The 26,409-nt window shown below is 40.3% G+C and overlaps 1 long non-coding RNA gene across 1 annotated transcript; it reads left to right on the top strand.

Annotated features, from left to right (window-relative positions):
- Positions 1-17,389: 17,389 nt before the first annotated feature.
- LOC134480170 (uncharacterized) lies at positions 17,390-22,136 on the top strand. Its single transcript, XR_010054391.1, has 2 exons — positions 17,390-17,707; positions 21,666-22,136. It is a non-coding gene; the product is annotated as an uncharacterized LOC134480170 (long non-coding RNA).
- The last annotated feature ends 4,273 nt before the right edge of the window (positions 22,137-26,409 follow it).

The following is a 26,409-nucleotide window of genomic DNA, read 5'->3' as shown; positions in this document are numbered from 1 at the left end:
AAACACTAGGAAAAAAATTCAACCCAGTGAGTATAACTACAGTCAAGAAAACATAAGAAATAAATAATTTCACACTTTAAAACCAATAGAACACACACACACACACACACACACACACACACACTCATATAAACCACATACTACCACCACCAACATCAAAATTACAAAAGGTATCAACCATTGGTCATTAATATCTCTTAAAACAATGGACTAAATTCCCTAATAAAATAACATGAGCTAACACAATGGATGTATAAACAGAATCCATCATTTTGCTATGTACAAAAAAAACACATCTAAGCAACAAAGATAGGCATTGTCTTAAAATAAAGGGATGGAAAAAGGTTTTCCAAGCAAATGGACTTAAGAAACAAGCTGGAGTAGCAACTTTAATATCTAGTAAAATACACTTTCAACCAAAAGTAACCAAGAGAGATGGGAAGGACACTTAATACGCATCAAAGGAAAAACCCTGCAAGAGAGGACATCTCAATTCTGAACATCTATGCCCCAAATGCAAGGGCACCCACATCCATAAAAGAAACATTACTAAACTTAAGTCACATGTTGGAGCCCACACATTAATAGCGGGAGACTCCAACACACCATTCTCACCATGGACGGGTCATCAAGACAGAAACTAAACAGAGAAATAATGAATCTAACAGAGGTTATGATTCAAATGGAACTAACGGATATCTATGGAGCATTTGTCCCAAACACAAAAGAATATGCCTTCTTCTCAGTACCTCATGGAGCCTTCTCCAAAATTGACCATATAATTGTTCACAAAGCAAGCTTCAACAGATACATCTTGCATCTTATCAAATCACCATGAATTAAAGCTGAACACCGACAGTAACCAACACAAGAGAAAGCCTACAATCTCATAGTAACTGAACAACCCCCTACTCAGTGATTACTGGGTCAGGAAAGAAATAAAAGTGAAATTAAAGACTTTCTAGAATTCAATGAAAATGGGAGTGCATCATACCCTAACGTATGGGACACTGTGAAAGCAGTGCTAAGAGGAAAATTCATAGCACTGAGTTCCTTCATAAAGAAATTGGAGAGTTTTCATTCTAACAAATTAAAAGTACATCTGAAAGTTCTAGAAAAGAAAAGAAACAAACACACCCAAGAGGAGGAAATAATCAAACTCAGGACTGAAATCAATCAAGGAGAACAATACAATGAATCAACAGACCCAAGAACTGGTTCTTCGAGAAAATCAAAAAGATAGACAAACCCTTAGGTACTTTACTAAAAGACAGAGAGACTGTATCCAAATTAACAAAATCAGAAATGAAAAGGGAGAGAGACATAACAATGGGCACTGAGGAAATTCAAAGAATCATTAGTCTTACGTCAAAAGCCTGTTATCCACAAAATTGGAAATCTAAATTAAATGGATAATTTTCTAGACAGATACCAACTAACCACGTTAAATCAAGATCAGGCAAACTATCTGAATAGTACTGTGACCTCTAAGAAAATATGAGCAATCATTAAAAGATTCCCAACAACAACAAAAGCCCTGGGCCAGATAGTTTTAGTGGAGAATTTTACCATACTTTCAAGGAGGAGCTAACGCCGATAGTTCTCAAGCTTTTCCACAAAATAGAAACAGATGGAAAACTGCCAAACTTATTTTATGAGGCCTGATATCTAAACCCCACAAAGACTCAACAAGGAAAGAGAATTTCTTTCCAATTTCCCTTATGAACATTGATGTGAAAATACTCAATAAAATACTCACAAAATAAATCCAAGAACACATCATAGCCATCATTCACCATGTTTCATTCTACAAATGCAGAGATGGTTCAATAGACAAAAATCAATCAACTTAATCCACCATAGGAAAAAAACCACATAATCATTTCAATAGATGCTGAAAAGGCCTTTGACAAAATCTAACACCCCTCCATGTTAAAATCTTGAAGAGATGAGGGATGCAAGGTACACACCTAAACACAATAAAGGCAATGTACAGCAAGCCAATAGCCAACATCAAATTAAATAGTGAGAACCTGAAAGCAATTCCGTTAAAATCAGAGACAAGACAAGGCTGCCTACTCTCTCCCTGTTTCTTCAGTATAGTACTTGAAGTTCTACTAGAGCAACAAGACAACTAAAGGAGATCAAGGGATCAAAGTGGAAATGAAGAGGTCAAAGTATTGCTTTTCACAGATGATATGATACTATACACAAGTGACCCTAAAAATTCTATTAGAGAACTCCTATAGCTGATAAACACCTTCAACAAAGTAGCTGGATACAAACTTTACTCAAAGAATTCAATAACCCTTCTTTATCTAAGTGATATGGGAGCTGAGAAAGAAGTTAGGGAGACAATACCCTTCACAAGAGCCACAACTGATACAAAATATCTTGGTGTAATTCTAGCCAGGCAAGTGAAAGACATGTACAACAAGAACTTCTAATCTTTAAAGACAGAAACGGAGAAAGATACCAGAAGAGGGAAAGATATCACATGCTCATGGATCGGGAGGATTAACATAACGAAAACAATGAAAATAGACATCTTATCAAAAGCAATCTACAGATCCAATGCAATCCCTATCAAAATTCCAACACAATTCTTTATAGATTTTTTGATTTTCTTTTTTTATTAATTTTAAAAATTAATTATTTTATTTATTTACATCCCAAACATTGCTCCCCTCAAGTCCCCCCTTCCAGAATTTCTTACCCCATCCTCCCTCCCTTTGCTTCTGAGAAGGTACTCCCTCCTCCCCCAGGGAACCCCCTTCCCTGGGGCATCAATTCTCTAAAGGATTAGGCACACCCTCTCCCAGTGAAGCCAAACAAGACAGTCCTCTGCTATATATGTGCCAGGGACCTCGGACCAGCCGGTGTATGCTTTGGTTGGTGGCTTAGTCTCTGGGAGCTGAAGGGGATGGCAACCCCATAGAAAGACCAACAGTGTCAATTCTTTACAGATCTTGAAAGAACAATTCTCAACTTCTTATGGAAAAAAAAAAAAAAAAAAAAAAAAAAAAAAAAAAAAAACCCGGATAGCTAAAACAAGACCAATTGCTGCAGTATCCTGAGTTGCACATCAGAGGGCGACAAAGAACACAAAGCAAACTGATGCACAGAAATCTCTGATCAGGTAAAAGGGTTTTGAGGTTGAATAATTTTGGAGAGAAATAGACACATAAAGATGACAAACAGAATAAAGACCCTTCGGATTTTGTGTAATACTACTTTAAATGGTTCAAAAAGGATGGGGAATTAGAGGAAATTGACACATTGCCAGCAGCAATTATTATTAAGTTTCATTCTTTTCTTTAATAGGCATTTTAGTTTGCTGTGTCAAGCATTAGAGGCTAGAATAAAAAAAATTATAAATCAGAATATGGAGGCTACTTAGATATCTGAAAGACAAAAAGAAATGGGTGAACTATGAAGGCAAACATTACAGGAGATTTAATAAAATGAATGAATCAGAATAAGATACAGATATAAGATAGAGATATAAAGAATACAAAATTAGGAAAAAAATAAAATATAGAAGCAAAGCATGGAACAAAATGTTCAAAAATTTATAGACCAGGATGAAGAACAATGGGAGAAAAACGAGGCGTGGCGACAAGGCTTAGAGGAGACATTAGAGCAGAAGAGACAAGAACTTACAAATCAGATTGAACAGAATGCTGGGATGGCAGAGATACAAGAACAAGAGACATTCAAAATATGGACAAAGACCTTAAAAGAGGAGTTTAAAATATTAATTAAAAGTCATAAAAATAATCACGTAGAGGCGGAGGATAGAAATAAAGCCAACCAAAACTTGTTGGAAAACCAACTTCCGCTCATCTGGGTAGTACACAACAAAGACCAGCAGATGCAGTATACACGTAAGTACACACATGAATGACACCCTGTGGACGGGCTGGATTTGAGAAAGTTTAAGGAAAGTATTACTAATTCTGGAATGCATTCACCATCTGTAAAACAAATCTTGGCTTCTTAGACAATCAAAAATAGAATAATCCCCCAAGACTGGAATGATATGACAAGACCAGTATTAGAACCTGGGCCTGTTTACAATGTCTTTCATGGTAGATAGAAGAGGCTAGAAAGATAGCACAGAGAAACAAAGCCAGAGGTGTAAATGTTTCTAAAGACCAGCTGCTAGGTGAAGGTCAGTGCATGGAGATAGAGACGCAAGCCACATATAATGAAGAAACCTTGGCATTATGTCACATACCAGCCTTCAATACCCGGGACAAGGTTGAAGAAACGGGAAAAAGGCTTGAAACATTTAGTCAGGCTCCAAGAGAAGTATTCACTGGCTTTTTTCAAAGATTAACCTCAGCTGAAGATGTAAATATATCAGAACCACTAGTTAGGGAGGAACTAATTGAATCTTTGGCTGTTGAAAATGCTAACGCTGAATGCGAAGAGGTGATGAGATGGTTGAGCGCATGATCGCCACCTACTGATGAGTAGATTAGAAATACAGTTGGTATTAGATTTTATTTGCCTGAGATAACCCCAATAGGAGAAGCCATTTCTAAAGGTTGTGAGAAAAGGCAAACTCACAAATGCCTTAATTGTGATGGGCAAAGTCATTTCAAATAAATTACAAAGAAAACCAAACTGATTTCAAAAGAGAGCTTATGACTTTTAGTATTTGCAAAAGATGTGGCAAAGGCAAACATTGGACTAAGGAATGTAGTTCAACAACAGACAGATGGGATAATGTTTTATCAAAAAACACCTGAGGAGCTTCTCACTGGCCCCAAAGCCAAACAGCAAAAATACTCTTCCACAGAACAAATTGGATTCTTTCTCATATAATAAAAGGGATACCAATTTCTGGAGCCCCTACACTTTATAGTGATGCAAATAAATCAGATAAGACAGAATATAAGTTAAAAAAATATGTAACATGGTTGAGAGTCCTTATGATTGAATTAAAAAATCAGAATTATATGTAATTCTCATGGTGTTAGATTTTCGAGAATTTCCTAATATAGTAACTGACTCTCAATACCCTGGAAGAGTTTTTTTGCATATAGAAACTGCTGAACTTATTCAAGATGATTTGGAATTGACTTCACTGTTTATTCAACTACAACGAATAGTCAGAATTAGGAATCATCCGCTCTATATAACCCCTCAGATCCCAAATGCTTCTGCCATACATTCTAACACAAGATAATGATGAAATTTGTCAGATGCCAATAGGAAGTATGCTAGAAGCATCAGCATTTCATAAAAACATGTTACAGCAATGGTTTAAATTAAGAATTTTTTATCACTTGGCAGCACGCCAAGAAAATTGTAAAAAAAAAAAAAAAACAAACAAACCATTTGTTCTTTATGTAACCAAATTCCATTATCTTCAAGAAATAACCTAAAGGTACCCAAAGGAATAAAATTGGCATTGGATGTGTTTCATTTTACAGAGTTTAGTAAACTGAAATATGTGCACCATGTTATATTCAGGATTTCAATTGTCAACTGCTTCAACTTCACAAAAGGCTGATTTTGTAATTACGCATTTACGGAAGTTATGGCCATAATGGGGATACCTGAACAAATTAAGACTAACAATAACCCAGCATAAATCTCTAATAAAATGGGGCAACTTTTGTAGATATTATAATATAAAACATATTACAGGCGTACCACACAATCTTACAGGACAAGCAATTGTGGAAACATCTGTTTGTATTTTAAAAGAAATACCTAAGAAATAGGGGTAACAAAGACCCCCTAGAGATAGATTACATAATGCTTTATTAACTTTGATTTTTTAATGCTAATGTGCAATGGGTTTTGCCTAATGCTGCTTATATTGACGTTGATTTTAATCCCAAAACTGCTTACACAAGTGTCTGCACTTAAGACACTAAGGACCTTTGCCCCCAGTTGGTTCTGATTGGTAAATAAAGATGCCGGCAACCAATGGCTGGGAAGGACATACAGAGACAGGACTTTTAGGATTCCCAGGCTTGGGAGAGAGAGGAAGGAGGAAGAAGGAGGTCTGCTGTGCTGGGACAAGGTGAAGGAAAGGAGAGAAGCCATGCCTGAGAAGAATGGGGGACAGGAAGTCATAGGCAGCATGTGAAGGAGCCGAGAGTACAGCCCAGTTGGGCAGCCCTCTGGGTCCAGAACAGTCAGGGTAGAATATAGAATAAAAACTCAGAATTATTGGTGGGAGGTGGGTTAACCACATGGAGGTTAGGAAGTGACCCAGCTATTGAGTTGATATAAGCAGATCAAAATATAAAGGCTGGGGCTGGGGATTTAGCTCAGTGGTAGAGCGCTTGCCTAGGAAGCGCAAGGCCCTGGGTTCGGTCCCCAGCTCCGAAAAAAAGAACCAAAAAAAAATATATATATATATATATAAAGGCTGTGTGTGTGTGTGTGTGTGTGTGTGTGTGTGTGTGTGTGTGATTCTATCCAGAACTTTGGGGCAGGTAGCATAAAACTGCACCCCTAGATTTTATAGATAATTATTACAACAGTAATGAACAAAAAATTACAGCTGCCGAGAGACATTGATTTAAAAGAGAAAATAATGCTGAGGTAAACCAAGCTGTCCTAACCTCAGAGTGGAAAACAAGGAATGTGTTATGTTAGAAGAGAGACTTTGTGTAGGTTTCCACGGGAAAGGAGAGCTTCCTTCCAAACTGATAAGAATCAGATCTGACAGAGGGAGAGCTCCTCATAATCTTGGCAACAGACCGAAAGAAAGAAATAAAAATGACCGAACAGAACAGGTAATATGATTTTTTGGCCCCTCCATATGGGAACAGCTCTGAAACTAGCTGAGAAATGAAAATGTCTTCAGTCAAAACTCAAGTTTACATTAATAATTCTTTGGCTACATAGTCCTCAGGACTTTCCACTTCATTCTTTTAAGAGACATAGATAAAAATCTATATTGCTGTTTGGTTGCAATCCAAACTAGCTTAAGAAAGAGAGATGCCTTTTGTTTGCTCAAAGAACAAGGAATATCCATTAACTGAGCTGTGCACTTTGCACATTCCATACCTAGTCAATGCAAAATATTGTATATTACTTGTGAGACCTTATATGTTCACAGAGAATAGCAACAACAACAAAAAATAAGCAGCCTGAAGTGGAAATTTCTGGTTTCTCTGAGACTCAGTTGTGTCATGTGATGTTTTTCTGGAAACTGACTTCTGAGAGAATGTTTGGCTGAGAACAGACATGAGCTGGGTTTTGTTGTTGTTGTTGTTGTTGTTGTTGTTGTTGTTTTTTGTTTTTTTTGTTTTGTTTTGTTTTTTGTTTCGTTTTTTGTTTTTTGTTTTTTGGAAGCTGCCTGGATAAAGGGCATGTGATGTTTTGCTAGAGCAGATCCTTGAGAGGATATGTGAAGTTTGAAAGGGGTAGAGGTATAACCCAACAGACAGTGGATGACGCTGTGGTATTGGTTTGCCTCGATGCTCTTAGCTAGTCTTCATTGGGCTTTGCTGTGCTGATCTTCACTGATGAAGCTATGGCATTTATTCACCTTGCCTTCTTTGCTGATCATCATTTATTGTGACTTTGTGTGGAGAAACGCAACAAAGAACTTCTCATGATATTCCTGCAGCTTCTTACCATTTCCACTGATTCAGGCTGATTGCCAGAGCCTCGCAGTTTCTTCTGGATCAAAGTGCAGTTGCTGATTTGTGAATGGTGTTTGTGAGCAGATCGAGCTACCGCTGCTGATTCCTGTGAACTGAACTGTGGATATCCTGACAACAAAGATTGGAATCTTCCCAAAACCTATTTCTAAAAAGGTCCACATCCCCCTTTGCCCTATAAACCTTTCCTTTCCACTACCTGTGGTGGGTGGTGGACTAGAAGGCAAGCTAAAGCATTTAAGAACCCTTATTAAGGCTCGGATCCTGGCCCGCAGCAGCTCTCTGCTCCCAAACCCCGTGGGAGAGAGACCTCACCGCCTGGTCAGGTGGGCACTCCTGAGGCTGCAGAGTGGAAGAGACCACCAACACTGCCCACCCCTGCCCACATCCCTGGCCCAAGAGGAAACTGTATACGGCCTCTGGGTTCCCGTGGGGGAGGGCCTAGGAGCAGCAGGACCCCTGCGCCTGAGACACCGCCGGAACCTGAAGGAACAGACCGGATAAACAGTTCTCTGCACCCAAATCCCGTGGGAGGGAGAGCTAAACCTACAGAGAGGCAGACACGCCTGGGAAACCAGAAGAGACTGCACTCTGCACACATCTCAGACGCCTGAGGAAAACACCAAACGCCATCTGGAACCCTGGTGCACGGAGGCTCCCGGAAAGAGTGGCGCAGATCTTCCTGGTTGCTGCTGCCACGGAGAGGTCGTAGGCAGCACCCCACGAGCAAACTTGAGCCTCGGGACCACAGGTAAGACCAACTTTTCTGCTGCAAGAGACCTGCCTGGTGAACACCAGACACAGGCCCACAGGAACAGCTGAAGACCTGTAGATAGGAAAAACTACACGCCCGAAAGCAGAACACTCTGTCCGAATAACTGGCTGAAAGAAAACAGGAAAACAGGTCTACAGCACTCCTGACACACAGGCTTATAGGACAGTCTAGCCACTGTCAGAAATAGCAGAACAAAGTAACACTAGAGATAATCTGATGGCGAGAGGCAAGCACAGGAACCCAAGCAATAGAAACCAAGACTACCTGGCATCATCGGAGCCCAATTCTCCCACCAAAGCAAACACGGAATATCCAAACACACCAGAAAAGCAAGATCTAGTTTCAAAATCATATTTGATCATGATGCTGGAGGACTTCAAAAAAGACGTGAAGAATTCCCTTAGAGAACAAGTAGAAGCCTACAGAGAGGAATCGCAAAAATCCCTGAAAGAATTCCAGGAAATCATAATTAAACAAGTAGAAGCCCATAGAGAGGAGTCACAAAAATCCCTGAAAGAATTCCAGGAAAACACAATCAAACAGTTGAAGGAATTAAAAATGGAAATAGAAGCAATCAAGAAAGAACACGTGGAAACAACCCTGGATATAGAAAACCAAAAGAAGAGAAAAGGAGCTGTAGATATGAGCTTCACCAACAGAATACAAGAGATGGAAGAGAGAATCTCAGGAGCAGAAGATTCCATAGAAATCATTGACTCAACTGTCAAAGATAATGTAAAGCGGAAAAAACTACTGGTCCAAAACATACAAGAAATCCAGGACTCAATGAGAAGATCAAACCTAAGGATAATAGGTATAGAAGAGAGTGAAGACTCCCAGCTCAAAGGACCAGTAAATATCTTCAACAAAATCATAGAAGAAAACTTCCCTAACCTAAAAAAAGAGATACCCATAGGCATACAAGAAGCCTACAGAACTCCAAATAGATTGGACCAGAAAAGAAACACCTCCCGTCACATAATTGTCAAAACACCAAACGCACAAAATAAAGAAAGAATATTAAAAGCAGTAAGGGAAAAGGTCAAGTAACATATAAAGGCAGACCTATGAGAATCACACCAGACTTTTCGCCAGAAACTATGAAAGCCAGAAGATCCTGGACAGATGTCATACAGACCCTAAGAGAACACAAATGCCAGCCCAGGTTACTGTATCCTGCAAAACTCTCAATTAACATAGATGGAGAAACCAAGATATTCCATGACAAAACCAAATTTACACAATATCTTTCTACAAATCCAGCACTACAAAGGATAATAAATGGTAAAGCCCAACATAAGGAGGCAAGCTATACCCTAGAAGAAGCAAGAAACTAATCGTCTTGGCAACAAAACAAAGAGAAGAAAAGCACACAAACATAACCTCACATCCAAATATGAATATAACAGGAAGCAATAATCACTATTCCTTAATATCCCTCAACATCAATGGCCTCAACTCCCCAATAAAAAGACATAGATTAACAAACTGGATACGCAACGAGGACCCTGCATTCTGCTGCCTACAGGAAACACACCTCAGAGACAAAGACAAACACTACCTCAGAGTGAAAGGTTGGAAAACAACTTTCCAAGCAAATGGTCAGAAGAAGCAAGCTGGAGTAGCCATTCTAATATCAAATAAAATCAATTTCCAACTAAAATTCATCAAAAAAGATAAGGAAGGACACTTCATATTCATCAAAGGAAAAATCCACCAAGATGAACTCTCAATCCTAAATATCTGTGCCCCAATTACAAGGGCACCTACATATGTAAAACAAACCTTACTAAAGCTCAAAACACACATTGCACCTCACACAATAATAGTAGGAGACTTCAACACCCCACTCTCATCAATGGACAGATCATGGAAACAGAAATTAAACAGAGACGTAGACAGACTAAGAGAAGTCATGAGCCAAATGGACTTAACAGATATTTACAGAACATTCTATCCTAAAGCAAAAGGATATACCTTCTTCTCAGCTCCTCATGGTACTTTCTCCAAAATTGACCATATAATTGGTCAAAAAACGGGCCTCGACAGGTACAGAAAGATAGAAATAATCCCATGCGGGCTGTCGGACCACCATGGCCTAAAACTGGTCTTCAATATCAATAAGGGAAGAATGCCCACATATACGTGGAAATTGAACAGTGCTCTACTCAATGATAACCTGGTCAAGGAAGAAATAAAGAAAGAAATTAAAGACTTTTTAGAATTTAATGAAAATGAAGGTACAACATACCCAAACTTATGGGACACAATGAAAGCTGTGCTAAGAGGAAAACTCATAGCGCTGAGTGCCTGTAGAAAGAAACAGGAAAGAGCATATGTCAGCAGCTTGACAGCACACCTAAGATCTCTAGAACAAAAAGAAGCAAATACACCCAGGAGGAGTAGAAGGCAGGAAATAATCAAACTCAAAGCTGAAATCAACCAAGTAGAAACAAAAAGGACCATAGAAAGAATCAACAGAACCAAAAGTTGGTTCTTTGAGAAAATCAACAAGATAGATAAACCCTTAGCCAGACTAACAAGAGGACACAGAGAGTGTATCCAAACTAACAAAATCAGAAATGAAAAGGGAGACATAACTACAGATTCAGAGGAAATTCAAAAAATCATCAGATCTTACTATAAAAGCCTATATTCAACAAAACTTGAAAATCTGCAGGAAATGGACAATTTCCTAGACAGATACCAGGTACCGAAGTTAAATCAGGAACAGATAAACCAGATAAACAACCCCATAACTCCTAAGGAAATAGAAGCAGTCATTAAAGGTCTCCCAACCAAAAAGAGCCCAGGTCCAGACGGGTTTAGTGCAGAATTCTATCAGACCTTCATAGAAGACCTCATACCAATATTATCCAAACTATTCCATAAAATTGAAACAGATGGAGCACTACTGAATTCCTTCTATGAAGCCACAATTACTCTTATACCTAAACCACACAAAGACCCAACAAAGAAAGAGAACTTCAGACCAATTTCCCTTATGAACATCGATGCAAAAATACTCAATAAAATTCTGGCAAACCGAATACAAGAGCACATCAAAACAATCATCCACCATGACCAAGTAGGCTTCATCCCAGGCATGCAGGGATGGTTTAATATACAGAAAACCATCAATGTGATCCATTATATAAACAAACTGAAAGAACAAAACCACATGATCATTTCATTAGATGCTGAGAAAGCATTTGACAAAATCCAACACCCCTTCATGATAAAAGTCCTGGAAAGAATAGGAATTCAAGGCCCATACCTGAACATAGTAAAAGCCATATACAGCAAACCAGTTGCTAACATTAAACTAAATGGAGAGAAACTTGAAGCAATCCCACTAAAATCAGGGACTAGACAAGGCTGCCCACTCTCTCCCTACTTATTCAATATAGTTCTTGAAGTTCTAGCCAGAGCAATCAGACAACAAAAGGAGGTCAAGGGGATACAGATCAGAAAAGAAGAAGTCAAAATATCACTATTTGCAGATGATATGATAGTATATTTAAGTGATCCCAAAAGTTCCACCAGATAACTACTAAAGCTGATAAACAACTTCAGCAAAGTGGCTGGGTATAAAATTAACTCAAATAAATCAGTAGCCTTCCTCTACACAAAAGAGAAACAAGCCGAGAAAGAAATTAGGGAAACGACACCCTTCATAATAGACCCAAATAATATAAAGTACCTCGGTGTGACTTTAACCAAGCAAGTAAAAGATTTGTACAATAAGTACTTCAAGACTCTGAAGAAAGGAATTGAAGAAGACCTCAGAAGATGGAAAGATCTCCCATGCTCATGGATTGGCAGGATTAATATAATAAAAATGGCCATTTTACCAAAAGCGATCTACAGATTCAATGTAATCCCCATCAAAATACCAATCCAATTCTTCAAAGAGTTAGACAGAACAATTTGCAAATTCATCTGGAATAACAAAAAACCCAGGATAGCTAAAACTATCCTCAACAATAAAAGGACTTCAGGGGGAATCACTATCCCTGAACTCAAGCAGTATTACAGAGCAATAGTGATAAAAACTGCATGGTATTGGTACAGAGACAGACAGATAGACCAATGGAACAGAATTGAAGACCCAGAAATGAACCCACACACCTATGGGCACTTGATTTTTGACAAAGGAGCCAAAACCATCCAATGGAAAAAAGATAGCATTTTCAGCAAATGGTGCTGGTTCAACTGGAGGTCAGCATGTAGAAGAATGCAGATCGATCCATGCTTATCACCCTGTACAAAGCTTAAGTCCAAGTGGATCAAGGACCTCCACATCAAACCTGATACACTCAAACTAATAGAAGAAAAACTAGGGAAGCATCTGGAACACATGGGCACTGGAAAAAATTTCCTGAACAAAACACCAATGGCTTATGCTCTAAGATCAAGAATTGACAAATGGGATCTCATAAAACTGCAAAGCTTCTGTAAGGCAAAGGACACTGTGGTTAGGACAAAATGGCAACCAACAGATTGGGAAAAGATCTTTACCAATCCTACAACAGATAGAGCCCTTATATCCAAAATATACAAAGAACTCAAGAAGTTAGACCGCAGGGAGACAAATAACCCTATTAAAAATGGGGTTCAGAGCTAAACAAAGAATTCACAGCTGAGGAATGTCGAATGGCTGAGAAACACCTAAAGAAATGTTCAACATCTTTAGTCATAAGGGAAATGCAAATCAAAACAACCCTGAGATTTCACCTCACGCCAGTGAGAATGGCTAAGATCAAAAACTCAGGTGACAGCAAATGCTGGCGAGGATGTGGAGAAAGAGGAACACTCCTCCATTGTTGGTAGGATTGCAGACTGGTACAACCATTCTGGAAATCAGTCTGGAGGTTCTTCAGAAAATTGGACATTGAACTTCCTGAAGATCCAGCTATACCTCTCTTGGGCATATACCCAAAAGATGCCCCAACATATAAAAAAGACACGTGCTCCACTATGTTCATCGCAGCCTTATTTATAATAGCCAGAAGCTGGAAAGAACCCAGATGCCCTTCAACAGAGGAATGGATACAGAAAATGTGGTACATCTACACAATGGAATATTACTCAGCTATCAAAAACAATGACTTTATGAAATTCATAGGCAAATGGTCGGAACTGGAAAATATCATCCTCAGTGAGGTTACCCAATCACAGAAAAACACACATGGTATGCACTCATTGATAAGTGGCTATTAGCCCAAATGCTTGAATTACCCTAGATGCCTAGAACAAATGAAACTCAAGACGGATGATCAAAATGTGAATGCTTCACTCCTTCTTTAAAAGGGGAACAAGAATACCCTTGGCAGGGAAGAGAGAGGCAAAGATTAAAACAGACACAGAAGGAACACCCATTCAGAGCCTGCCCCACATGTGGCCCATGCATATACAGCTATCCAATTAGACAAGATGGATGAAGCAAAGAAGTGCAGACCAACAGGAGCCGGATGTAGATCTCTCCTGAGAGACACAGCCAGAATACAGCAAACACAGAGGCGTATGCCAGCAGCAAACCACTGAACTGAGAATAGGACCCCCGTTGAAGGAATCAGAGAAAGAACTGGAAGAGCTTGAAGGGGCTCGAGACCCCATATGTACAACAATGCCAAGCATCCAGAGCTTCCAGGGACTAAGCCACTACCTAAAGACTATACATGGACTGACCCTGGACTCTGACCTCATAGGTAGCAATGAATATCCTAGTAAGAGCACCAGTGGAAGGGGAAGCCCTGGGTCCTGCTAAGACTGAACCCCCAGTGAACTAGATTGTTGGGGGAGGGCAGCAAGAGGGGGAGGATGGGGAGGGGAATACCCATAAAGTAGGGGAGGGGGGAGGGGGATGTTTGCCTGGAAACCGGGAAAGGGAATAACACTTGAAATGTATATAAGAAATACTCAAGTTAACAATAATAAAAAAGGAACCCTTATTAAAGTAGGTTTTGAAAATATGGGGTTGGGGATTTAGCTCAGTGGTAGAGCACTTGCTTAGCAAGCACAGGGCCCTGGGTTCAGCCCTCAGCTCTGAAAAAAAAGAAATAGAGAAAGAAAGAAAGAAAATGTAAGCCTACGGGTGGTGCCCAACATGGCTTAGACACTATGGGTAACTCTGCTTCTAATGTTCTAGAGGAAAAGGCAGGTTTTGATGGGTTAGCAATGTTGTTTAAGATGGTTGGCTAAATAGCAGCTACTGCCACTGGCCTTGCTCCCAGAGGAGTTTTTCTGGATTTGCTTCATAGTTTTTGAGTAAACCATTTTGAAAATGTATAGGGGGAAAGCTAGCAATTCTTTTTTGTTAGAGAAGATTGCATAGTTGGCTATGCTCTTAGAGAGTTTGCAGATAGAAGTAGAAATGCTTGGGAAACAAAAAGGAACAGTGGAAGGAGAACGACACTCTTCAGGCTTGTTTTCTGAGATCAGGAATTTACAGCACAATGAAAACAGGAAGCAAACTAGGCTGGAAAGTAAACTGCCACCTCCATGCATTTTCACTGGCAGGTACCCAGAGCACTTTGACCAGATAAGATGCCAGGAAGAGCAGGAGGTGGTACAGACTTAATGGGTTCTGCCAAGTGCACTACTAGAGAATTTGCTTGGGCTCACACAGGTCTTTGTATAACATATGCATGCCAATGATGGTGGCTATGCTTATAATGAGCTGACCTGGCATCTGATAGATCTAATGCATTTTTAAAAGGCTGTTATATTGTATGGCTTGCATTCCTCATTTGTTAAAGGAATGCTAAGTAACTGGGCTGTGCAGAATAGGGTTATCCCTTAAGATCAGAAGGGATTGATGTCAGCTGTATTAGCAGCTGGACAACAATAATAATGGTTGTCCTGGTAGAGGTGCAAAGCCACAAAAATAGAACAACATAATTTAGTAAGGAGGATAAATGTTACTAAAGACCAGCTACTTGGTGAAGGGCATTATGTTGACTTATAAGAACAAATCATATCTGATTATGTTGTTATTGAACAAAGTTGTGTTGTGACTTTGAGAGCTTGGGATATGATTGAGGAGCCCGGGGAAAAGTCCACCTCATTTACTAAGATAATACAGGGTTCTTCAGAAGCCTTTACAGATTTCTTATAGAAGTTTGGTTCAGCTGTAAAATAGAACCATGTCAGATCCTAAAAGCAGACAGTGCTATTGATAGAAATATTACCATTTGAAAATGAAAATACTGAATGTAAGAGAAATCAGACCATTGAAAGCACAAGGAGCCCTGGATTGATAAGAGATACAACTAGTATTGGTTCTTAGGAGCATAACATCAATATCATATGGCAAACTGTAGCTAGAAATTTCAGGAATCAAAATGCCATATGTTTTAATTACAGTGATTTTGGTCATTTCCAACAAATTTGTAAGAATAGGAGATTCAGGGCTTAAAATAGCAAATACATCGACTCTAGAGAATAAGGTAGAAGAGAACAAGCAGGTTCTGGTTGCTATGAGCCACAAAAGCTTCCAGGGCACTGTAGCCACTGTGGAAAGGATAAACATTTGTCTATTGATTGTTGGTCTAAGAGAGACATATTAGGTAAACTCTTGCTATCAAGAAATGAATTGATGGGTCTATCAGCTTTAGGCTCCACAGCAAACAAATACAAGCCATCTTCCTTTGGCCACCTGGGTGGTATCAAGTGGGCAAGATAATCAAAACTGAGTATTCCTGATCTTACACATGCTACAGAAGGAAGTACAACTTTGGATATGGCCACAGATACCCCTCTGACATTCCCTTAAAGTTGAACGTTGTAGGTTAACCATTGGTGTTTTATGATCCTTTACCCTCAGGGACAGTGGGAATGCTCTGGGAAGAAGCAGATTAACTTCTCAAGGATTTATTGTGCATCCAGGTTCCAGGTATAGTAGTTGGGGATAGCAGTGAAGAAATAAAATCCATGGCATACATGAAAAAGGAGATGCAAATTGATGCAAGGAATAGAATTGCACAACTGGTGTTTCCTTGCATCAAGGACAAGGTCACCTCAGTAGAAAGGACAGGGGCTTTGGAGGGTACTGGAAAATGTGTGTTCTGGCAAGCAATGGTTAATGATCAGAGACCCAAATTAATGCTACAAATGAATGGAGTTGATATTAAAGGTCTGGTGGATACAGGAGCTAATGTTAGTATACTTTCCTGAAAGTCTTGGATGTTAGTATACGTTCCTGAAAGAAAGCCTTGGAATCCAGTTTGGCAACTTCAGAAGGTTTATACACAGTTTTTAGGAATTGGTAAATTATCAGGAATAAGACAAAGTGTCCAATGGATTAACTGTGTGGGATCAGAAGAGAAAACAGGAAAGTCGAGACTTAATGTGGCTGATGTACCCATAGATTTTTGCCTGCAATTCCAGAGATAACAAATGAGGAAATAAGGGGTGAAATGGTAGATGCTCCTGGGGAAGGTATTGATGTGGGTGTTTGAGAGCAATCACAAGCTGTGCTCATTGCCCAAACACAGAACATCACAGGGATTGAGTTTCCAATCATATAAAAGGGGCCATTGCTGACATACCAACAGCCTTGCCCCTAAAACAGTTATTAACAGATTTGTATGGCAAGAGCAGTGGCTCATAACAAAATGAAAATTGCAGGCACTTGAACAATTGGTACAAGACTAACTGGAGACTCAACATATGGAAAAGTCTACCAGCCCATGGAATTTCCCTGTGTTTGTTGCTCTGGAACATGTAACTATGACACTCCACTGAGAGGGCAATGGGAAGTCAGTCATGTATTACAACAATTGGAGTCTTCCCCCATGCAAATAGAGTACCACTAACATCTCAAACTGAGCCAATAGGAAACACCTACCACTAAATCCACCCCATTCCTCATTGTTTATATAGTCCCTGTCGACATAGAATAAATCACACAAGTTACTTCACCAAAGATCATCTGAGAGTGGCTGTCTTTACTGAGCTGTAACACTTGGGGAAGAGCTCTCTCTCCTGAAGTATTCATCGATGGACCTTGAACCCACCTGGCTGGCCAGGCTCATGTCACTGCCTCTGCCACTGCTACCAACTCTGCTACTATTGCTGTTGTTGCCATGGAAACTGACAAGAGACCCGGAACCTCTACTACCTGCCCTGCTCAGGCCACCCAAACTTCCTTGCTGCTCTTCTAAGTGCTGGATACTTATTTGCATACTGATGGATGCTGACTGGGGCTGTGTCTGAAGGACAGATGATCAGGACTGCAGTCATGAAGACTCACCACACCGACGGATCTTCATGAGGACATTCAGACTGATAGGTTTGTGTAATTGATAATTGTTTCTGTTGTAAAAGTTAAACTGTATACAGTTTTTAGCTTAACCAGAAAAGGGGGAGATGTAGGGGAATTTTAATCCAGCAACATGACTGCTCCGTCAAGAGATCACATCCAAAGACCTTTTAGGTCTGTATGATCCAGCCAGAATGATTTGGCCTAAATAGTACCCCACCCTTAGTCACACCTTTAATCCTTAACAATGACGGTAAGGTTAGTTTATAAAGAAAGCAGTCATGTTTGAAAGTGACATCTAATTGAGGAGCAGACAAAGTGATTGAATCAGAGAAAGATTTGACAGAATGAGTCAGAGGTAGGATGCACCCACTCTCACAAGAATAGAACAGCAGAGGCTACTTAAAAGCAATGAGAGAAAAGGGAGGGGCGGTTGTTTGTAGTGTGTGTGTTGTGTGTTGTGTGTTGTGTGTTGTGTGTGGTGTGTGGTGTGTGGTGTGTGTGGTGTGTGGTGTGTGGTGTGTGTGTGTGTGGTGTCTGTGTGTGTGGTGTGTGTGTGTGGTGTCTGTGTGTGTGGTGTGTGTGTGTGGTGTCTGTGTGTGTGTGGTGTCTGTGTGTGTGTGGTGTGTGTGGTGTGTGGTGTGTGTGGTGTGTGGTGTGTGTGGTGTGTGGTGTGTGGTGTGTGGTGTGTGGTGTGTGGTGTGTGGTGTGTGGTGTGTGGTGTGTGGTGTGTGTGGTGTGTGGTGTGTGGTGTGTGGTGTGTGTGGTGTGTGGTGTGTGTGGTGTGTGGTGTGTGGTGTGTGGTGTGTGTTGTGTGTGTTGTGTGTTGTGTGTTGTGTGTGGTGTGTGCTATGGCAGAGACAGGTTGCAGAGAGAACAAGCTAGACACAAGTGAAGACAGAATGAGCCAGAGAGTGAGAAGGAGTCAGATTAGAACATATTGACAAAGTTAGCATGGGACAAGGCAGAGAAATTTAGTTAGAAGCCGAGAGAAGCCAGATTCAATCAGTCAGCTTGGAAGATTAGATTTTATGGGGGCTAGAAGTTTCCAGGCCTGGGCTTAGGGATAGTTAGAACAGAGAGAGCTGCACTCACACGGTTTGGGTAAAGCTCTCATCTCATCACTTCATTGGAGGACATAAAAGTGACATTGACAGCCATGATGTTTTTCCACAGTTTTCATCCAGCTTCATGCCTGAATTTTTGTCAAGTGTTTTCTTCCAACCTCGTGTCCATTTTTACTGTCTGAATTCCCCCCTCCCCCCGGATTTCTGGCTCTCTATTTTCTCTCATGATTTTTATCATATATTTTAACCAATATTTTATTTTTACACTTCCTTGTGTTGGTATTTTCATCTGGGCTTTGTTCCCGGCTTTTCTGTTCATAGTTTTCTCCTCCATTTTGCTTACCCCTTCTAACAACATATTTTCACCCAGCATTTTGACGGAGATTTTGAGCCCCACTTATCTTGTTGCCATTCTCTTATACTTCTGTCAGTTATCCTGCCTGTATTTTCCCCCTGTATTTACGACTGTATTTTTGTATATTTTATGTGACTCTATTTTATGGCCAACATTTACACAGTGCATTTTCACCATAATTTATCACCAGCTTCCTGTGCCTGGACATGTCTCACAGATTTTTTTTCCTGTTTTTATGAATGTTTTATGGGCCTTGATTTTTTTCCTGATTTTTTTTAAAAGCATGCTGTTGACAGGGAGTTTTTACCAGGATGTTTCTGTTGTCATTTACTCTCGTACTTTGTTCTCAGTAGTTTGGTCCATAATTTTGCCTTGACTTTCCTCCTGGAATTTTGGCCTGATCTTTATGCACACCATTTCATACTGCATTTTTATGATTTTTGTGTATATTATTCACCAGCTGTGCCTGGAATTTTCTTGGCATCTCTGGCCTTGATAAATTCTTGAACTTTTAAAAAAAATATTTATTTATTATGCATATAGGGTTCTGTCTGCATGAATGCCTACAGGCCAGAAGAGGGCACAAGATCTTGTTCTAGATGGTTGTAGGCCACCATATGGTTGCTGGGAATTGAACTCAGGACCTCTGACCACTGAGCCATCTCTCCACCAAGTCTCTTGGACTTTTAAACTGACCTTTGTTCATGTTTGGTGTCAGAGACTTTTAACCAGCAAGTTTCATACTTCCTTAATGATGGAATTTTTGCCTAGACTGGCTCCAGGCCTCTGTGCCCTTATTTTTGCTCAGATTTTTCTGGGCTACATGTTGTTTTTTTTAAAGATCTATTTATTTATTTTATGTATATGAGTACACTGTAGCTGTCTTCAGACACACCAGATCGCATCACAGATGGCTGTGAGCCACCATGTGGTTGCTGGGAATTGAACTCAGGACCTCTGGAAGAGCAGCCAGTGCTCTTAACCACTGAGCCACCTCTCCAGCCCTACATGTTTCTTTCTGCACATTTTCCTGGCATATTTAATAGGGTAGTTCACCGGGCCTTCATGCCAAGTCTTTCAACCAGCCTTTTATACCATCTTTTGTGCCCAGCGTGGTTGCCTAAAGTTTTCCACACCTTGTTTGGCCTGAGATAGTCTCCCAGGCAATGCACATCTTATCCAGGATTATTAGTCTACATTTTCCATATCTTCTTTGTACCTGGAAGTTTATCCCAGCCTCTGTTTCTTTCCGTGTTGTTGTTGTTGTTTTTGCATGTATTTTCCTTTTGGATTTTTTTTGTCCCAACATTTTTGCATGGGATTTTCATGTGGCATTTTTATAAGTGATTTCCACATTAAGTCTTTTTTTTTTTTTTGTTCAGATTTCTTCATAGCCTTTGATTGATCATTTCAATTATTTCCTGGATTGTGATGTGATTCTTTTGCCCAGCATGTTCACTTGGCATAATTACTAGGTGTTTCTCCAAGCTTTGAGCAGTACTTTTTTTTTCCTTTCTTTCTTTCTCTCTCTCTCTTTCTTTCTTTCTTTCTTTCTTTCTCTCTCTCTTTCTTTCTCTCTCTCTTTCTTTCTTTTTTTTTTTTTACAAAGGTTTCCTCCTAGATTTGGGGACATATTTTTCATATTGATTTATTGTGTGAATTTTTGGACCAATACTTCCCCCAGTATTTAGCATCCCTCCCCCCCCCCCAGGATATATCACCCCACTTTCTTAGCACTTTTTGATTAGAATTTGAAAAAATATTATTCCTACATATTTCGCCCAGATTTTTCTCTTGGGTTTTGGTCAGAAACATATGCCCAGCAACTTTCGGTCTGCATTTTCACCATGGTTTTTCTTTAGCCATGGTGCCCGTATTATCTGCCTAGCCTTGGCTCCCAGCTCTTGTGACTATGTTTATGGGCTGAATTTTTGTTCTGATATTTTCACCCAGCCTTTTCATAGCACATTTTTACAAGCATTTTCTATTGGGTTTTGTGCCTGACTTCATTTCCAAGATGGTGCCCTCAGCTTTTGTGCTTGTGTTTTAACCCATATTTTACACAGGTTTCTCACCTACCATTTGACTCAGCATTTTCACCAGGATTTTCTTTTCCCAGTCAGGTATTGATGGTTTATTGAATGCACGGCTCCGAAATTGATTAATCAGGGATGCAGCCAGAATTGTGGATTCAAAAACTGTGACTCCCCCCCCCCTCAGAACCAGGTTTTATACAGGGAAAACAATGAACAGGTGTATTTGCAACATTTGCAACATTTGCAACCTTTGTAACACATAGGCTATCTAGACAAAGCAGTGCTGTCTGATCTTTTGAGCCCACGGTTTTTTTTCCTGAAAAGTTTACCTGGCGGCTTCTTCACTCAGCTCTTCAATCAAAAATTATCCCAGAAGTTCCACCCTAGATTATGCTTCCGGGTTTGTTTGTTTGTTTGTTTGTAATTTTTGCCTGACACTGCTGGATCATTGGCCTACCTGATCCTACAATATTTTCTCTCACTCTTACCAGAAATATTTTACCCAAATCTGTGTCTTGATTTTCTCTTAGGATTTGGTCCTGGAATTTGTGCCTGTATTTTGCCCTGGATTGTTTTCCTTGAATTTTTCGTCTGACACTGAAGGACCCTAGGACCTTTCGCCAGCCTTACACCAGCCGCCTCAGGTCAAGACTAGGCCAAGTACCTGCTTCCCACCATGGGTCAAGGCTAGGCCAAGTTCCATTCTCCACCCACAGTTGTCTTGAGGAGTAGGAACACTCTTGAAAAACTGCAAAATGAACTAACTGATAGTCATCTGACCCTCTGATCCCAGATAGAGTTCGAATGCATGCCATATGCTAGCTAGCCAGTAGATTCAATAAGTTTAAACTGTAACCTTGCTGATGTAACCTGTACCCCTAAAAATATAAGAACTGTTTGTTATAGCCATTCAGGGTCACCTTCTAGTCACTCATCAGGAGGGGCTGATTGAGGGTCGACCCTGATGCGCCAGAAAAATAAACCTCTGCATTTGCATCGAACTCCATTCTTGTGTTTCACTTGGGAGGGTCTCCTGGTAGTTAAGACTCACTTGGAGCCTTACAACATTTCTTACAGCTTTTTCTACCAGGAATTTTCACTAGGCTTTGTGTTTGAATTTTTGCCAAGATTTTGCTTCTGGATCTTGTGCTTGTATTATATTTTCCTGATTTCTTTTCTTCTAGTTTGCTGGTATGACATTTTGCACCATGCTTTTCACACAACATTTTTTTTTGCAAACACTGAGTTTTATTTGTTTTCTTTGGTGCTAGAGATTTAACCTAGGGTAGTACATATAGTAGGCCAGCACTCTACCATTAAGATAAATCCACAACCTTCTTTCTAATATTTCTTGAGGAAGGTTCAGCCTTGAACTCATTCTGTAGGTTCTGTAGGCAAGGAAGCCTTATATTTGTGATCCTTCTGCTTGCCAAATAGCTTGGGGTTACAGGCCAGCTACACAAGGTCTTTTTGTTTTGTTTTCATTTTCTTTATTTTTTTTTTTATTAACTTGAGTATTTCTTATATACATTTCGAGTGTTATTCCGTTTCCCGGTTTCTGGGCAAACATCCCCCTCCCCCCTCCCCTTCCTTTTGGGTGTTCCCCTCCCCACCCTCCCCCCATTGCCGCCCTCCCCCCAACAGTCTAGTTCACTGGGGGTTCAGTCTTAGCAGGACCCAGGGCTTCCCCTTCCACTGGTGCTCTTACTAGGATATTCATTGCTACCTATGAGGTCAGAGTCCAGGGTCAGTCCATGTATAGTCTTTAGGTAGTGGCTTAGTCCCTGGAAGCTCTGGTTGCTTGGCATTGTTGTACATATGGGGTCTCGAGCCCCTTCAAGCTCTTCCAGTTCTTTCTCTGATTCCTTCAACGGGGGTCCTATTCTCAGTTCAGTGGTTTGCTGCTGGCATTCGCCTCTGTATTTGCTGTATTCTGGCTGTTTCTCTCAGGAGCGATCTACATCCGGCTCCTGTCGGTCTGCACTTCTTTGCTTCATCCATCTTGTCTATATGGGTGGCTGTATATGTATGGGCCACATGTGGGGCAGGCTCTGAATGGGTGTTCCTTCAGTCTCTGTTTTAATCTTTGCCTCTCTCTTCCCTGCCAAGGGTATTCTTGTTCCCCTTTTAAAGAAGGAGTGAAGCATTCACATTTTGATCATCTGTCTTGCGTTTCATTTATTCTAGGCATCTAGGGTAATTCAAGCATTTGGGCTAATAGCCACTTATCAATGAGTGCATACCATGTGTGTTTTTCTGTGATTGGGTTAGCTCACTCAGGATGATATTTTCCAGTTCCAACCATTTGCGTATGAATTTCATAAAGTCATTGTTTTTGATAGCTGAGTAATATTCCATTGTGTAGATGTACCACATTTTCTGTATCCATTCCTCTGTTGAAGGGCATCTGGGTTCTTTCCAGCTTCTGGCTATTATAAATAAGGCTGCGATGAACATAGTGGAGCACGTGTCTTTTTTATATGTTGGGGCATCTTTTGGGTATATGCCCAAGAGAGGTATAGCTGGATCCTCAGGCAGTTCAATGTCCAATTTTCTGAGGAACCTCCAGACTGATTTCCAGAATGGTTGTACCAGTCTGCAACCCCACCAACAATGGAGGAGTGTTCCTCTTTCTCCGCATCCTTGCCAGCATTTGCTGTCACCTGAGTTTTTGATCTTAGCCATTCTCACTGGCGTGAGGTAAAATCTCAGGGTTGTTTTGATTTGCATTTCCCTTATGACTAAAGATGTTGAATATTTCTTTAGGTGTTTCTCAGCCATTCGGCATTCCTCAGCTGTGAATTGTTTGTTTAGCTCTGAACACCATTTTTTAATAGGGTTATTTGTCTCCCTGCGGTCTAACTTCTTGAGTTCTTTGTATATTTTGGATATAAGGCCTCTATCTGTTGTAGGATTGGTAAAGATCTTTTCCCAATCTGTTGGTTGCCGTTTTGTCCTAACCACAGTGTCCTTTGCCTTACAGAAGCTTTGCAGTTTTATGAGATCCCATTTGTCAATTCTTGATCTTAGAGCATAAGCCATTGGTGTTTTGTTCAGGAAATTTTTTCCAGTGCCCATGTGTTCCAGATGCTTCCCTAGTTTTTCTTCTATTAGTTTGAGTGTGTCTGGTTTGATATGGAGGTCCTTGATCCACTTGGACTTAAGCTTTGTACAGGGTCACACAACATTTTTATCATGACTCTGCACTAGCTTTTCCCCAGATCTTTCTCAAAGGAGGTGCACACAGTTATTCTGCTGTTATTGCTTACCTATACGTTTCTACAGGATTTTGGGGCATAATTTACATCCAGCATTTTTCACCCTGCAATTCCTCAACAATCTTTTATTGCAGGGCTTCCTCAGATACCACTTGTGGTTTAATTAGGACACTGAGATTTCAATATAGTTTAAATCTGCTGCTTCTTGTTGGGGCACTCTCTCAGGTAGCTGTCTAACTTAACCTTGGTTTCTATGACATCCCATCTCCCTCACTGCCTCACTGCCTGCTTATAGCTCCATTCCCTCTTCCTTCTGCTCCCTTCCATGTCTCTCTTTGTCTGCCTGAATAACTGTCTTCTCTTCTTCTTCCTCTCTCTCTCTCTCTCTCTCTCTCTCTCTCTCTCTCTCTCTCTCTCCAGAAGTCTCCAATAATTCCTGCCCCAACTCTGGACCATAAACTCTTTATTACACAAAAGATACATTCCAGTTTGAACTGGTCATCAGAAAGACAACACAGGATCTATCTCATAGGGTGCTTTTAGGCATCAAAGGATGCCTGACCATCTTTGGGGCAGGTGAGGAAGGACAAGCATTTACAAATAGAAAACACATGATGGGCCATAGAAATAGCAATGCCACCAAAATCCTGCCAGCACTTAGCTCTCTGCAAGTACAGCAGTCAGTCAACAATTGAAAATGCAAGAACACGCCATCATACAAAGGTTACCTCAACATCTCTCCCTTTTAGTCTAAGAAATGACTCTATTTCTAATATCACTAAACTAGTCACAATGAGAACCAATATGAGAACTATCAGGTAAGAATTATATTCATAATGCTTAGCCCACTTATATTTGGTAACCTTGGAGAAGGTATTCCAGTATCCTGTCCTATCTTTGTGAGTCCAAAGTTCTATATGTAAATCACTTTCTTATCACTGTTTAAAGTTTCCTATCCTCTGACCTTCACAACTTGCATTTACCAACCTTAAAACATCTTCTTTGACCCTAAAACACTTTCCTAGATCCTAAACAACTTAAGCTTTTGTGTCTTTCATATTACACACTTTATATCTCTTATATGAGTTTTCTTTTTGAATCTGAAAACAAGGAAAACTGTAAAATTATGGCTATCTAGTATTCGATCCCATCAGAGATCTGAGAAGGATTCATTTTACCTGAGTAAACAGGGAGTGCAGAGCAAATAGCTTCCAAGTCTATAAAAATGATGGAGATTACTGGCTACTGGGACAGTAACCCAAGGTTACTCTATGCTGGTAGTCATTTGTAAGACACTGACCCTCAGTCAGTGGTACTTACTTTGAGACACCCCTGAGTGAGACACTGAGGCACAGATCGATGCAAAAGCAAGGGGTTTAGTTTCCGGAGTGTTGGGGTCGACCTTCAGCCTCAAGGCGAGTGACTAGAAGCCGACCCCGAATGGCTATTACAAGCAGTTTTTATACTTTTTAGGGACACGGGTTACACCAGCAAGGTTACAGTTCAAACTTATTGGCTAAGCATATTAACCTTTAAAAAATCTATTGGCTAGCAAGCATCAGTCAGTACATTCTGAAAATTTTCTACTCAAGAATGTTCCTGTGGGTGGAGAATGGAACTTGGCCTAGCCTTGACCTGAGGCAGGAAGCTGGAACCTGGCCTACCCTTGACCCAAGGCGGGTGGGTAGAAGGCTACTGAAAGCCCCTAGGATCTGACATACTTCCCTGTGAAGCAGGAATTTTGAAGGACTGTCTTGACAAAGTGGGGAAATTGACTTCTCAGTGTCCTACTTGTGCACAGTTTGGACAGTGTGCTGTCAGCAGTCGAGTCAAAGGGCAGTTATTACCCAGTGTCCAGCTTTGCCCCATATGGAGAAAACTCCATGTTCTTTGGTGCCCATCAGTTTTGGAGGAGAATGGAGGGGCTGCCAAGAGCTGCTGTCTGTCACAAAAATGTCTTTCTATTATCAAAACATCTTAAATGTCATATTCTTCAGATCCTTGAAGTGTTTCAGGAACACCTATGTATCTAAAGTAAATCTAAATAAATAGGTTC

Source organism: Rattus norvegicus, chromosome 8, assembly GCF_036323735.1.
Source record: "Rattus norvegicus strain BN/NHsdMcwi chromosome 8, GRCr8, whole genome shotgun sequence".
NCBI classification, from domain to species: domain Eukaryota; kingdom Metazoa; phylum Chordata; class Mammalia; order Rodentia; family Muridae; genus Rattus; species Rattus norvegicus.
The sequence above is the reverse complement of the archived record's forward strand: the minus strand, read 5'-3'. Positions and strand labels throughout refer to the sequence as shown.